Source organism: Lupinus angustifolius, chromosome LG19 (assembly GCF_001865875.1).
Source record: "Lupinus angustifolius cultivar Tanjil chromosome LG19, LupAngTanjil_v1.0, whole genome shotgun sequence".
NCBI lineage: Eukaryota > Viridiplantae > Streptophyta > Magnoliopsida > Fabales > Fabaceae > Lupinus > Lupinus angustifolius.
In genome coordinates this window covers 10259438-10277045 of record NC_032027.1, presented here as the reverse complement: position 1 = coordinate 10277045, position 17608 = coordinate 10259438, and positions in this window count along the sequence as shown.

The following is a 17608-nucleotide window of genomic DNA, read 5'->3' as shown; positions in this document are numbered from 1 at the left end:
AACATAAAATAAAACCTAGGTTGATTGATGAGATTTTTAACTTATTTGTGATACTGTAATAATGAAACTTTCTTTGATAATTGTTTAATTAGGTTTGTAATTTTTTTTAAATATGGGGTATAGAGTTATCAAATTTTTATATAAATTTTTAAAATTCTAATGCCAATTGAGTTAATCTGGGTAGAATTTTGCATCGATATAAAGTAGGATGCAAGATTCCACGAAGTAGGGGATTAATACACATCCTGCAAATTATGGGACCTTTTGGCCCTATTTAATTTTTTTTTTTTAACTTAAATACATTTTTTAACCAATTACAAGTGTTAACATATAGAGTGATACAATGTCTGACACAATAAATATGTTCTCTAAATTTAGGACACACCATATATAGGTCTAATAGTTTGGTTGAATTTGGTTTATTTTGGAGTAGGAATTGAACCAAACAAAAGAAGTCAGTTTGGTTTATTTCGATTATTACTTTTCATGGTACAAAACTGAAGATATAAAATTTTGTTTGTTTCGATTTATTTTCTTAAAAAATTGAAAAACTGGAAAGTTAAGATTTTTTACAAAAAATCTAGAAAAGTAAATATCTGTATGGAAGACAAATGAAGTTACAAAACAAGACACATTTTACATACAAGATATATATATTATACAGTGATCTAAGTGAGAATATTTATCATATAAAGTTAGTTATTTAAAAGTAAATTTGAATCTTATAAGCAATCATGGATGATTAATATTAAAAGTTAGTTATTGGTCACATAATAATCATATATATATATCTCTTTTAATTTTGACCATTCAAATAAGATCTCATATATATTAGGCATGACCTTGAATATTTCAGTTACACATTGTTAATAATGTTATCCGGTGCTCAATTGATTGAGTAACTACTTTAGGCTAAGTAGTGCCTAGTAAACAATAGGTTACTTAATATGTTTTGGGTTGATGTTACGGTTTCACACTTACTGAAATCAGGAATTGAACCATATGTAATTGGCTCCACATAAAACCTAATCCAACGTGAAAATGAATTAAGCTACATTTTCCAGTTTGTATCGTAGTTCAGAACTATTTACACCCATAATTACATGTCATATATAATAGCCATTTTTTGCAAGTAGTTCAGAACTATTTATAGGTTTGATAAGATTCTAAGAAAAAGATATATCCTACACATCTAATATGCACTTAACACAGAGCCAAACAAGCATGAAAGCATATTCAAATAAAAATGCATTTTACAATTAAGAATACATGCATATAATATCGATAAGTGAACTTATTTAGGATTATCTAGATGTCTAGCATACACTCAAGCATTTAGGTAATATATCGGATATAACATGTGATTAGACATTGTAGAGCAGTATTTATCACGATATTTGGTTACCTCATGCGCTTTACCTCATTCTTATCAAGATGTTGGATATTTGCCATTCTTTGACGTTTTTCTTTGGCCTTTCTTCCATTCTTGATTCTTGTCTTTTTCTTGCATAGAATATCAATTCTTGAAGAATTTATCCTCTTTAGTCCCTACAAAACAGTAAGCATACCTTTCCTCTCCTCTTTTGGAGATGGCTTAATCAAACATTAAATTCTTATAGGCTTTCCAAGAGAAATTGTTTTGGTTGACTGCATTAATGTGATATTTAACTTGTTGTGCTTCAACATGATTAGAAAATCCTTAGTGATGTTTCTACATTTATTTATCAATCAAAACATGGTTAAAGAGTTCATATACTTATTCAATAATATCATGTTTGCATTTGAGAGCATGTAAATGTGAAACATAAAGCATTAGGCCTAAAAATGATTTTTGGGGGATTTCATGATTCTTGAGTTTATGGCCTTGCTAGGATTTCATTTTAGAATAATCTATGACACGTAAGGTATGTAATACTTGTAGTTAAGAAACGATACCTGGTTTTATCTTTGTTGCACAATGCTTCCTATCTACAAGCATTTGTGATGACAAATTGCTCATAAGTATCAAAGTCTCCTTTCCTTTGGTGCAAAGTCAAAGAAGTTTCATCTACTCACCTTCTTATGTGCCTGGAACACTTGCTGCTCATATGAAAGTTGAAGTCCATATGTCCTTAGGTACACCTACAAAACACAATTACTTACTTTTCTTGGTTACCCAACTTAGCTTGGGTCCCTTGATGTTAGTAGCTTGAAGATTTTGTTTCTTAGTAATCCACATACAATTTCCATTTGGAACATCATGCATTATAACATTACATGCATTCAAGGTATGACCATACAATCTACAATAAAAGCAAGTAGGTGATTCACGATGTGAAATTTTTAGAACATTTACTTGTTTCTTGTGAAATGTTTTATTTGCATGCAGATATTCCAAACTAGACTTAATCCCATCATTTTTATATGTAGCCAGTAAGTTGTTTGAATTGTGATAACTAGATGTGAAATTAGCAAGTTTATCATTTAAGACATTATGTTCATTTTTCATGCAAATGCAATTTTCACAAATAGATGCCACCTTTAAGTTAGAAGCACAATCACATGAAGAGTTAGCATATTTAGCATCTAATATTTCCTTTTCAATTTTCAGCATATCAATGAAATTTTGCAATTCACATATTTTCTTTTCATGATCTAAAATTATCCTTTTGCTATTCATGCACTTTTTAGCTAACATTTTAAGTTCTTCATGCATTTCAACATAAGCATCATATAACATGTTATACGTGAGTGATATATCATAATTTGAACTAGAATCGTATGAGTATACCTCACTTGGCTCATCTTGGTCACTTACTTTGCAAGAGTTCGAATTTTTAGCCATTAGACAAATCTTGTGTGATTCTTCATCTTCCGAGATGCTTGTTGATGCATCGCCCTCTTCGGGTTCATCCCAAATGATATATGCCTTCTTAGCTTTGACGTCCCGAGAGTCTTTCTTGCAATCTTGTTCAACCTTCTTGGAAGTGGTAGGGCATGTGTACCTCATGCGTCATACTTTCCTATTCTTATGGCAAGATTCATTATCTTTGTGATTCTTGCTCATCTTGATCAAAATTTCTTCGTCTTCCTTGTGAAGCTTCTTGGTTCCTTCATTCTTTCTTAGGTACTTTTTTGAATTTGTTGATAATGAGGGACATTGCTTCATCATCCGTGTCGGAATCACTCACTATCATCAAACATCTCCTTTTGACTTCTTACATCTGATCTTGTTGCTTTGGAGGAGGTTTCTTTGATGTTCTCGTCCATTTGTTCATTGAGTGTCAAACGTCTTAATTCTTGCTAATATTCTTGAAGTTTGCCAAATAGAGTTGTGAGCGTCATTTGTTCCAAGTCCTTTGACTTCATCATGGCAATCACCTTGGGTTGCCATTTCCTATCCAGACATTTCAACACTTTAGCAGTTAGTTCATCTTTGACAAATGATTTATCTAATGCAATGAGATGATTAATAATATGAGTAAATCGTTTTTGTAAATCAGGAATAGACTCATGTGGAAACATGCGAAACAATTCATACTCATGGATCAACGTATTCAATCTAGAACGTTTGATCTTAGTAGTGCCATCATGGATCACTTGTAAAGTGTCCCATATTTCCTTGGCACTATCGCACTGAGAAACTCTAAAGAACTCATCGTATGAGAGTGCGAGGGTTATAATGTTTTTCGCTTTCACTACGTGTAGTGGAACGAAAGGTCCATTTTCATTTTCCAGTAGGCATACCCCTCGCCACCAAAAATTGAAGGGCAATCGATGGATGCGCCATCACCGTTAAACATGTTAGAAGAGCCCATGGTAAAAGTGCCTAGGATCGACGATCTAAGCAGCTAAGCTAGAACGGTCGTACTAGCTCTGATACCACTTGTTGGGTCCAACGGGGCTCTGCCACTCACCTAGAGGGGGGTGAATAGGTGATACAGTACACAATGACCGTCGCTCAATAAACACATAAATTATACAAATTTACACACTATTTATTTGATTAATGACAGACTTAATCGATTAAATCATCTGCTCTTAATCAATTAACTACTCAACTTAATCGATTAATTCGATATGATAATAATGCATTATCTAAAAACTTAAACGATTATCTGGTTCAGTTACAGTGTAAACATAATTCTTTCGATCATCCAAGATTACCAAGATTCAACCAAACTTACATGCAATTATATAGACAATTAAGAACAGTAAATGCACAATACGGATATGCAATTATCACAGAATTATATGCATGTCAAGTTACGTAAATCTAGTAATGCGAAAATGTAAAAAGATTAGGGAAAGAAGAATAAGACTCGAGTTTTTATCCTGGTTCTTTTGTTGTCCAGTGCAAACTACATCCAGGCCTCCCCTTCTGATCTTAGGAGATTTTATCTTCACTACGGAATCTTCAATGTTTCTTACAAACACAATTCCAATACAAGAATCAAGACGCTCCTTTCTTGGATCTTAAAGTTTGACTACAAAGCTCGTCTGCTAGGATACCTCACCATTCACGACTCTAGCCCCAACCTAAGTATCGCTTACAACCAAGACCTCTTGCTTCTCGTGAAGACACCTACCTAAACACAACTAGGGTGTTTCGAAACCTATTCTCTTTCTTTGGTGATACAATACACCAAGAGAATGTGTTATTGCCTAAGTCTAGCAAAAATTCTTCAAGTTACATATGCACCTCAATGTACAAATTTTACAATCTTCTACGAATCTAAGAACCCCTAAAAGATCTCACAAATACAGAAATATAATGCGTGAGATGCAGGTTTCTTTTTCACAGATTTGACAATGAAAGCTGAATAGGTATCTTGTAAAGATTCACCATTTTCTTTTCTTGAAAGAACACTTAGAAAATTTTTCCTAAAGATATGAAAGTTTGAGGTTTAGATCTTGTCAATAAAGTGTAAAACTCTATGTTTTCGAAAATGTGTTCTAACCCTTTTTTCTTGATTCTCAAGATTATGAAACAGTATGAAAAACTTGGGTTTATATACTGTTCTGTTTTTAACTAAAGTTAATCGATTATACTAAACCTTAATCGCTTAACAGGTTTTTCCAAAATAACAGAAAAAAATAGTTACAAGCTTAAGCGATTAACAACTGATTTAATGATTAACGAGTTTCTTACCAGCTTAATCAATTAACAACTGTTTTAATTGATTAACAAGTTCCCAAAACTTAATACTTAAAACTTAAAACTTAATCGATTAATATGACTCCTAATCGATTAAATGGTTTTATAAAATATATTTTTAATGATGAATGAACCTCCTACATGATTTGTAAAAGCATGATGCATGTCTTTGAATGATGTATGATTTGAAACCCTTTTTAAATGCAATCAAAACATATTATCATGTATGTATGCATGTACATATAAATCATGTATGTATGCATGTAAATCTCATTTTAGTTATGATTGATTTTAGCTCGTGAGACTTTCGTTAGGGTTCATCCTAGTCTAGACTCTTACTAAGCAAACATCTTAAGACCTAATAAAGATATATAAAAATACTTAACCCCTAGATCTTCTTTTGAATGCTTTGCCTTGTATGTACTTGAGTCTTGACTTTATCGTTGATACTTGTTGTTTGTTGATTTTCTCATCCTCTCAAGCTTGTCCTTCAACATTTATGCATGTTGTCAATCCTTTGGGTTTATCACTCTTTTGTCTTCATCAACCTTTGTGTGTCCTTTGTCTTCATCAAAACATTATGTGATGCATGCTTGCCTCTTGAATCTCGCATTCATGCACGCTTGCATCTTCAAGTGTATCACTAATGTTCAACCATTGAAATGCAATAATATAAACTTGGTACTTGTCTCAACAATTATTAAGATTGCATGGTCAATCAATAATCACTAAAGTCTTATTTTGGTTGTAATGAGGCTAGGCTATAAATAAATTTGGTTTTTCTAGATATTCAATAATAATTCCAAGTTTAAGAAAGAAAATTGATTTTTCTTTTTAGCACACTTCTCTTTAACCTTTTCTAAACCTTTCTCTTTTCCCTTCCTCAAACTTTTGACAAATGTGTAACTTTCTTCGTTTTTCTCAATCACTTTTTCTTTTTACTCAATTTTGTTCGAGTTTTCTTTTTCTTTTCAATTTTTTTCATTTATAAAGAGATTGAGAATATTTAATGAAGCTTTTTTTTTATTCAAAGTTACAAGACTATCAACACCCCCAACTTATTTTACAAATAACCTCTTTTTATTGAATGCTCTATTTACTTAAAAAATATGGGAAAACATTGTTTTTCATCTTCGGTTCAAGGGTTTATTTGAAAGATTTACTACTTCTAAATCTCAAAGGGGAAAATAAAGAATGTTCCTAAGTAAGGTAGTTTTATTTGATCAAGTAGCTCAAAAATCTAATGAATAAACTTGCCTTGAAAATTTCCTTTCAATTCCATGCAATCAAATTAATTAGACACTCAAACAAGTTCCATTATGCAAGAAAAAAATGGTGAAATTCTCAATCTTTCTTTAATTTCAAACATTTTCATAGGTTATGCCAAATGGGAAAAAATAGTACAATCATTCATGTCATGGCATTATGAGGGCAAGCACACAAAAAAAATGTCATGGATCTATTTTTGCTTAATTTAGCTCAAATAGTCATGCATTGTATTTGATCATGGAAAAATATTTTGTAACATAAGTCAAGTTAGTAAAATTCAATATTCAGTATTTAGGCAAACAAATAATATTTCATACAAAACAAATATTGTAAAAAAAATGCTAAAATGCAAAAAAAAATTGTTTGATTTTTACTCTCCCGTTCTTAGTTATGTGGCATGTCCTTATGCTGCTAAGTTTAAGCAATGAAATCTTAGAGAAAAAGATGTTGAACCATATTGAAAGTCATAAATTAAAATCCTATCGTTGTCTCTAAAGAAGGGTTCGTTTAACGTCAATAATTTGACGCCTGTTTAATTTTAAAATAAAATGTTGTCCAACCTATTGCTATCTATATTTCTTTCAATATTTTTCTCAATTTATTTTATTCCAATGTTGACAAGGAACTCTTGATAGTAACTGGCTTGTAGGTCTAAAGACTTTGTAATAAATTTTCAACATCCTCTTTTAGAGCATAAAGACTTTGTAAGAAATTTTCAATTTATTGTTCTTACTCCACTATCCATATCTAATCCAATAAAATTTGCTATCAAGCCAAGATGATTATTTCACAAAGTAATAAAGGAGAAATAAAAAACAGAAAATTATATACAACTAAAAAGAATCAAAATGAAAATTAGTTACAATACAGGAAGTATCAAAGCAGAAAAATATACGCAACAAAAGAATTAAAAGGAAAATTAGTTACAAAAGGATTGTATTTAAAAAATAGAATATTATTTACAAAAACATATTTATTTACAATTGTTAAAGATTAAAAACTAAAGCATTGCATTTCTATATATGCAATTCCACAAAAACGGCGACATTTTTGTTGAAAGGAAAAATAAGATGAGAGCATGTGATTTCGGTTTCAACAAACAAAAGAATTTATTTATATACAAGGAGTTTGCCTTTACTATATTTAGTCTCGAATCCCTTTCAAGATTCAATTGTAGTATAGTATAAGGCTATAACGATCCCATAAGGAATTGCAGTAGAAATATGCATCTTACTTTAGTTTTAGATTAATAGCAATGAAAATTTAATGATAAGTTGTATTGTGTTTTCTCCAAGGTAAAGTAAAATAAAAGTGCAAGTAAAGTAAAAACTAACTATTTATAATTCAAGGGAAGAATATATTGGAAGTAAAATTCTTGAACATTTAAATATCTAAATGATTAGCTTATGCAAGTTATTATGTGTGCTTTAATCCACCATCCATCTTTTCTTAACCAACCTTCCCTGGCCGCGGCAAGGTTAGATGATTTTCAAACGTTCCTTAATACACTACCCCTCATTGGTTTGCCTTCAGCAAAATGAGATTGTCACATCTCATTTTGGCTTCCCCAATACTTGATAGACTTGAAAGTGAGTTGCTTATTTTGAATGCTTTGATATAACAAATGTTCTAATCCAATATCTTGGCATTAGAACATTTGTTGATTCATCCAACAAATGACTTTTGGATCATTGAAAATATGTTTTAGGTGATCATTCTAAAATAATCATTAAGAGTAGATGAAATGAATCAATAAATTAAAACACATAACTTAAATGAAGAAATCAGGATTGATACATAAACTTAAGGAGTGTTTAACCAAGTTTCGATCAAGAGAATTAGCTATCCAAACATTGATACTTTAGGCTTCAAATAAAACTCAAGAACATGCTCTTAAATCTCACCCTTGCTACCCTTATTCTCTTTGAAGTCTAAATTGAAATTAGGTACAAAGATAAGTACAAAAAGAATTAGAAGAATGGTGTAGGATGGTATGTACAATGGTACTTTGAATGAAAACCAAAAATATATTTTTATAGTCTTTTGCCCAAGGTGCTCAACCCATTTTTGGGGCGTCCAACACCTTATCAAACCCATTCGACATGGTTTTCTCATGTGCCAAACACCCAACACCTTCTGAGCCGAACTAGCACCTCTGACCTTCCTGACATGCCAAATGTCTATCCTGACCTTTTTATTCAATTTTTCAACCTTAAAAATTTGGAAAAGATGCATTAAAAACCATTCTTTACAAATTAAAAGTGTTAAATAAGTTGGGTATTTTTACATAAATCACTAACATAAATGCCGAAAAGTATATTAAAAATTATGGTTAATTTGGCACTTATCACTAGGTTGAACAATTTTGACCTTAACAAATTATTTCGTTTTGATGAAACAAATTTGAAACAATGACAACATAAAATGAAAATCTTCCTCAGCATGAGAAAAATTTGCCCATGTTCTAAAAACTGATGTCATAGTAGTGTGAAGGATAAATTGACTATTGATATAGCTCTTGGGAATCAAAATGATTACCTTTAAAAAATCTCATTTTGCATGAGTGTGAACACTCATTTTTGTTCGGTCCATAATATATTTTAAAAAAAAATGACAAATAAATAATTTAAATATTTTTTGGACATTTTTATTGAAAAATGACATTATTTTAGGTATCCCAAAATACTAATATCACTTACCTTTCACTCACTCATAAGTCCCTTACCATCCCACTCTCTCAAGTGAATCCCACTCTCTACTCTCACAATTTTCATATACCCCTCACCAGTTCTACAAGAAACCACCCCTACACTCTTTTCATATTCCATTCATCAACGTATAAACCAATTCCCAACACCCAAAATTGCCCAATAACACTAACCATAAAAATTTCCATACATACATAGTATTACCCGTGTTACAGAGGTCCTCTTTAACCAATTATCTTTTCCCACAACCACAAAAAAAAAATCTAAGTCACAAAAAGCAAAATACAAAACATATCAGATTCATGATAGCCATATTCTTATTTCCCTTATATTATTAAACATCATCATTTAATGGAAAGGAGATTCTTGATTTCATATTAGTACCAAGTAGTCTCCTAGTTATGTTTACACACCATTTTTGGCTGCTGCTCCTTCAACACATATTCTTTGGTTTTGTTTCCATTCACTATTACACGTGAAAAAGAAGAACAAATGGGTTAAGTGTTATGTCATAATACCAAGCCACCAACATATAGGGACTTTAGCTTCATTCCATCGTGTAAAATAAAAACACAAGCACTTCGTATATGAATTTCTAACCTCCTTCTCCTCTAAAGAAGATTTTTCCATACCCTTCTTTATTATCACACCACTACTTCAAACACTTCAAAAAAACACAAACCAACCTAAGAGTATTCTCAAACCTTGCGCAAAAGAACACTAACATGCACAACAACACTAATCAATCATCCTAATCACTCTTCAGCTTCAACCCCAACGTTTAATAGCTTTATGCCTCTCCATTTAATCAACAATAATCATCCCTTCAGGTTTTTTATGACCTGCTCAAAAGGGACAACTTTATATACTCAAAACAAGTGGTGTTAATGACTTATATGATGCATTGGTTACACATATTCTTCATTCACCACCCATTTCCATCTTCATAAGATCCAAGTGGCTTGGATAGAGGGTTCCACCATGCTCAAATTTGGCTTGCTTCCATCGGAAAGAGATGCATCAGGTGCCTTCATTATTAAGCAACTAAGCATAAAGAAGAAGTTGAAGGAGAAAGATGAAGATATAGATAGAATGGTGTTGTTAGTGTAGCTTGCAGCAATTCTAAATGGCACGAAATAATACATACTGGCTGAGTCACGACCAGGTCGCTCTCTTTAAGACGTTTCGTGGCACTGCCCAAAATGTGCAAGAAGACTATCAACCAGACTGTCCCCAGGATAAAACAGCTCAAATCTCTGTTATCGAATTCTTACTGCACTGTAAGAACCGATCTCGAATACACCCATGACAATATGGCTACCAGCGCCAATCCTTGAAATTACCCACAATATGACTACCCGTGCCAATTCTCTTCCCACAATACTGACTACCAGTGTCAATTCTCGAAATCCCACAATATGGCTTCCTGTGCCAATTCTTTACCCACAATACTGACTACTAGTGTCAGTTCTCGAAATCCCACTTTGGCTGCCTGTGCCAATTTAATGCAACGAAAAGAAAGGGGGAGAAGGTTGTTGGAAATGCATCGGCGGAGTATTAGGGGGGAGAAAGAAAAGTTGCTTCTTCATTAGTTGTTGCTAATGGTATCATCTCAACTTCCATAGTGAATTAAGATAACATAGTATGTTTCTTGTTAGACTCTAGATAGACCATCTCATCATTTATGACTTCTCGCCACAAATTGACATCCAAAGAAGTCAAAACTTCTTGGATAGTTGATGAATTATCCTCCAATATATAGACCATATAATCAGGTCTATACTCTCTAACAATTATTAATCTCTTACTTATTCTAGGTTCTATTTCAAACCTTTCATTTTCTATCATTATCTCTAATCACAAGTATGTGACTAGTTGATGTTCCCCCACTATTCCTCAATTTAAAAAGGAATTTCTCTTCATTGAAGCCAACATCGTTAGACTCAATGATCACTTTTGCGTTAAGGTCGTAAAACCTATATGCCTTACTGTTTACAACATACTCAATGAATATACATTCATAGGCTCTATGAGTTTAACCCTCTAAGGCCATACCATCAGAAATGATTTCATGAGCAATTCTATGTATCTCATAGGACTGAGACTCTACTAATTTATTATCAGTCATTTGATACTTGAGGTAGTTGTAACATCATATATATTTTTTCTTAACTTTCTCAATATCATATTTCTTTATTTCTCAAGTGCATACCAAATAATTTGGCAGACATATATGATTTGTAGTAATTATAGAGATCCTCTGACAACTCCTTCAAAATGAAGTTCTTACATAATTAATCACTTTCATTCCAGAGAGCTATTTCAATAGTCAGTTTATCCCTTTCCTCTTTTTCAGCCTCATCCGACACCACTGGGATGTCGTTTTTCAGAACATGGGCAACCTTTCTCACAGTGAGGAAAAATTCCATCTTATGTTGCCAACGTTTGAAGTTTGTTACGTCAAACCGAAATGGTTTGTTCAGGTCCTAGCTGTTCGGTCCAATAATATTATCTATGAATGTCATTGCAGTCGAAGCGTCTTAAAATTGTTGTTACTAAAGCTTGCAGCAATTCTAAATGGCACTAAATAATACTTACTGGTTGAGTCACGACCAGGTCGCTCTCTTTAAGACGTTTCATGGTACTTCCCAAAATGTGCAAGCAGACTATCAACTACGCCGTCCCCAGGATAAAACAACCCATATCTATGTTATCGAATTCTTACTGCCCTATAAGAACCGATCTCGAATACACCCACCACAATATGGCTACTAGTGCCAATTCTCGAAATTATCCACAATATGGCTACCCGTGCCAGTTCTCTTCCCATAATACTGACTACCAGTGTTAGTTCTTGAAATCCCACAATATGGCTACCTGCGCCAATTCTTTACCCACAATACTGACTACCACTGTCAGTTCTCGAAATCCCACTTTGGCAGCTTGTGCCAATTCTTAAGTACCACGAAAAGAAAGGGGGAGAAGGTTGCCAGAAATGCTCAGCAGAGTATTAGGGGGAGAAAGAAAAGTTGAGAGGAAATTCCTTCAACTTGGTGTAAGTTATAAGGAGGGGAGAAAGTCTCTATTTATAACATGAGATTTTTTCCATGTTCCTCATTTCTCCAATGTGGGACTTTGGAGATGTTTTTTTTTTTCAAAACTCTTCTATATGGGACTTGAGAGATGTTTTTTTTTTCAAAACTCTTCTATGTGAGACTTTAGTGTTTTTTATATTTCACACCACCAGGTTCCAACAAATGATGAATCTGAATTGGGTTCTACAAGAAAAGGCGAAGAGTTTATGTGTTGAGAAACAAATTTGGAGAGACTTAGCATAAACCAAGGAGGCCACCACATAAATTTTGTAGTATAGGGATTTCTGTCCTAGCTCTTTCTTTGTTGCAGGAGAAAGGTAGCTTGATGTTACCCCTTTAGTCTCCATTCATTTTTTTCATTTTTTTTCATTTTGTTTATGTCATTTCATTATTACTAGGGTTTCGACAAACGCTTCACTGAGGACTTTTTTAAGAGGTGGCGACTCCTAAAGAGGTCGTGTTACCGAAAATTGGGGCGCGACTCCACTGATGACCTTTTTAAGAGAATCAGGCCTATTGATGCTTTTGCTTGTTTTTAAATACCCTTTTTTATTTTATTTGTTTACACAAACAATTTTCTGCATGTTTGTTCATTTATTTATTTATTTAATTATTTTGTTCAAGTTAATTAATTGTTTGAATATACTCATCATGTTTTATGTAGCTTTCGGATGGAGGTTTATTTTTATTGAAAATTTGCTTCCTCATACACTCACAGTACACTTGAGTTATACACACATAGCCCTATACCTGAGTTGTTAGAGATTAAGATTGAGATCAGATGGACATTTGCGTTATCGGTGTTAAACTTGTGTCTTGGTGTTAGTATAATAGACCACCCAAATTGTTCCTGGTATTGAAGTTAGACGCTCGAGGGGCTTGACTCCTCTTGTTTCTAACCTACAATATTAAGATTCCTTTATTTCAAGATTGGAGGCAATTTGGTAACCTATAGGTCTAGAGCCTTTATTGAGTCCACTTTAAATATGACCTAATATCCCACCATAAGGTTGTGACTTTTAGAATTTCCAAAACCTTATAAGCATACCTTATTTAAGACACGAGAAACATAACTAAAATTATATATGTTATCATTATGAATTGGAGACTTTTGGCCCTAAAAATGTGTTGATGTCTGAGTGTTATGTGAATAACATTGCACTTTGATGTCCTTGTGCTACAAGGACAACTTAATTTTCATTCCCTTCGATAGGATCAACGCCTTAAGGATATTTCTCATTTCCCTTCGATGGGCTCAACGCCCAAGGGATTATTCTCATTTCCCTTCGATAGCCTCAGTGCCTTAGGGATAATTTTCATTTCCCTTTGATGGACTCAACGCCCTAGGGATAATTTTCATTCTTTTCGATAGGCTCAACGCCTTAAGGATACTTCTCATTTCCCTTCGATGGGCTCAACACCCTAGGTATAATTTTCATTCCCTTTGATAGGCTCAACGCCTTAGGGATACTTCTCATTTCCCTTTGATAGGTTCAACACCTTAGGGATACTTCTCATTTCCCTTCGATGGGGTCAACGCCCTAGGGATAACTTTTATGGAGTTAATCGTTTAACTCATGTTCATGTACCCATGCATAAAATTATGCAATCATTTAGAAAAGCTAATCATTCGAACATCCATCCGAAATATATATTATATAAAACATTCATAAAAAAATTGACCATTCACACATTCATAAAAAATCTTAATCCAAACATTTATAAAAACATCATCATTATTCATATAAAGAAATTCATTCATTTAGGAATTCATACATTCATATACTTAAATAAAAAAATAATCATTCAAACATTACATTCCAACATCATTACACCATAAATTGCATATACCACATTATTAAGAAGAAATTCATTCATGCAACATCAAATTCATTCATCCAAGAAAAAAAGAAAAAAACAACATACATACATTATTCATGTGCCATCATCCCATTCATTCAAACACTTCATATCCAAACATGTAGTGTGCATTTTATTATAGATTGCCAAAGGCACTCATGAATTAAAATTAATTTCAAAGGTGATATAGTTCGACCCGATTGAAGCGATCCAAAACAGTGATATAGTTGTTACACCATTCTCAGAAGCTAGTTTGTGAACTTTTTTCCAAATGGAGATCCCAGTTGACCGAGACAACCCCAACCACTCTACCACTCCTCTTGATCGAGAGTAAATAAATGACATAGAGAAAAATATTAGAGCCATGGAAGAAGCCAATTCATATGGTTTGAAGGACGTTAGCAACATATATTTAGTCTCGGGTTTGGTCGTGCCACCAAAGTTCAAAGTGCCAACGTTTGACAAATATCAAGGAACTTCTTGTCCTAAACACCACTTGATCATATATACTAGGAAAATGACTCTCTAAATCAGAGATGACAAGTTGTTGATCCATTTCTTTTTAGGAAAGCCTCACTAGAGCTGCCACCACTTGGTACTTGCGACTTGAACATTCACAAATTCAATGTTTCGAGGATTTATGTGATGCTTTTGTCAAGAAATATGATTACAACATTGATATAACTTCTTATAGGACACGAATAAAAAATATGATAAAGAGAGGTGATGAAACTTTTAGTGAGTATGTCCAAAGATGGGCAGAAGTGGCTGCTCAAGTGAAGCCCAAACTATCTAATGAAGAGAGTATTTTGATGTTGATCGACACTCTCCAGCCACCACTCTATGGTATAATGTTGGGATGTATGTCTTTGGGATTCCATCAACTGATGACCATATGGGAAAAGATAGAAAGTCCTTTGAGAAGTGGAAAAGGTGTGAAAGATCCAACTCAACACATAACTCGGAATCAAATTGTAGGTGAAGGGATGGAAGATGACTCATCATTCATCGAAACCTTCAACCAAACTCAACGACAACATTATCTCCAACAAAATTATATTTATACTCACTGTCAAGGAGGACCATCTCGAAAATGAAAGAGAAAACATCTTTATGATGTGATCCCTATGTCTTACTCTGAGTTGTTGCCACAATTTGTTCAGAGGGGTTTGTTAACTCTCATTACCTTTAAGGAGGTAGCGCCTCCACATCCAAAGGGTTTCAACCCAAATGCTCATTGAATACATCATGGAGGGACAACATGCCATCCAACAAAGTGTTGTAATCAATTAAAGGGTAAGGTACGAGACCTGATTAATGAAGGGTTGGTCAAGTTTCAAGGAGATGCTTTGCTTTGAAGAAGACATGAAATATACTCCATTTGTGAGGAACTCATCCCAACCAAGTGCTATTTCTCTAGAACTATATTGAAATAGACCCTTTTGGCTCCACCCAGGGTTTTAGGGTTGCAAAATAAAGGGTCTCATGTTTCCTTCTTACGAATAAAAAAGTTATTTTCCATTGCATTTCTTTTTAACAAGTATATACTAGTGCATTGATCTTGCAAATTTACCATCCCATAATCCATCCTAGAAATCATATTCACAAAGAAAGATATCCTTAGTCACTCCGTTTGAGCCCTAGACATTATGAAAGGAGATTGTTTTATGATTGACCCATAAAACATCGATAGCCCAGGGAGGGTAGCTTTTCAACAGTTTTCCATGACATTCAGTTATTAGGAAATGAATAAACTTTACATACATCATTTACCCGAAGGATAAAAAAATCAAGTCATACAAAATTGTTCCTTTGGTCCAAGTGCAAAATAAAGTACGAAAAATAAAAGTCTGATGAGAACCTTCAATATCCCAAGCAAAAGTTAGGACAAATGAAATCACTATCAAAGACCTACAAAAGAAATATTCACATCCTATCGGGTAAGGTTACAATGTTGACCTATCACATTACAAGAATCCAATGGAATCCTAGTAATTAAATGTCATGTTCGAAAACTATTGAAAAAAATAGGACAAAGGATAAAGAAGGAATGAGTATGGGAAACACATATTTGAGCCTTACATCTTTTCTTGGACACCCTTAGCCAGACGATGATACAAGTTTAAAAAGACCTTGTTGAGGATCAATTTGTCTAAGATTCACCCCATGGCAAGGAAACGCTGACTCCATTAAACTTAATTTTTTGATAAAAATATCTCATATTTAATGCGTGAACTACATTCCCTCTTAAAGATCACAATCACCATATCATTATTCAAACCCCAAATACAACTTCAATTCCATCACCATTTATAGCCCAAACACTAGCCAAGTTTGTGATAAGTGCCAAACATACCTAAAAATCATACACTTTTATGGCACTTATCTTAAGCATAATTGAGAAAAAAGAAAAACCAACTTAAAACAATACTTTTTGTATAAAATATCACAATTTGGTATATTTGTGTTTGTATTGCCTTTTTATGTATTTTGTAGGAAATATAATGAAGAAAAAAAGAGAAAAGATTCATGGTCTTTAGCAACAAAAGTCAAGAAAATCAAGGTGCTCACCCAGGCAGCTGAGCGTGGAACAAGCCCCGCTGAGCTGACCTGGCCACCTGCCTGATCTGGACTAAACTGCTTAACTAGGCAGCTGAGCGGACCTGCTTAGCCACTCAACCTAGCACCAAACTAGGCCTGGCACGGTCAGAATATGCTTGACACGGTCAGACACGAGCTTGGCACAAGACCAAGCTGCTGAACAAGCTGCTCAACTGTCCAACCAAGCTGCTCAACGGAGAACCAGACTGCTGGCCAGATCAGCAAGCACTAAGCCACGTCCTAGTCAACACGGTCAGAAGCTAGTGAATAAGCAGCTCAGCGGTGAAGCAGGTGCGCTGGGCGGTGCTTACCAGACTTGACTTAACCATCAAGCAAACCATGAAGTCATCCATGACCTCACCTCAAGTAGCCCACCATAGGCTTTTCAGAAGTAGCTCACAATAGCTAGGTCTCATATCCCACAACTAGTTTTGATGAGTCATGCACAAGGAGGTGACTAAGCTACTTGGTCAAGGGTCCAAACCCATGCTGAAGGGTTTGGTCAGCTTCTGAGCGGTCCATCTCAGCAGCTCAGCGGTCTGGCATGAGGCCTATAATTAGGAGGCCAATTCCTTCGAGTAAAACAGATTACAACACACCATTTCTTCATAAAATTCTCTCAAAAATACTTGATGGCCAAAATTCTCCCATTTAGGAATTTTTTCTTAGCTTAGAGTTTTCATTTTCAACTAAGTTTTGTGATTAGTAGTTTAGAATTCAAGAGGAGAAAAGGAGAAGGAAAATGAGATGCAAAAATCAATTTTGTACTCTCATTTGGAACTCAAAAGCATCCAATCCTTGGATGGAAAGCTCGTGCTGCTAAACATTTTCTTTTGAACAAGGTTATGTATTTTCTACTTCTTCTTAATTTTAAAAAGTTTAAATTTTGTTCATTCAAGTTGGTGCTTTGGTTAATATTATTTGTTTGAAAAGTACTT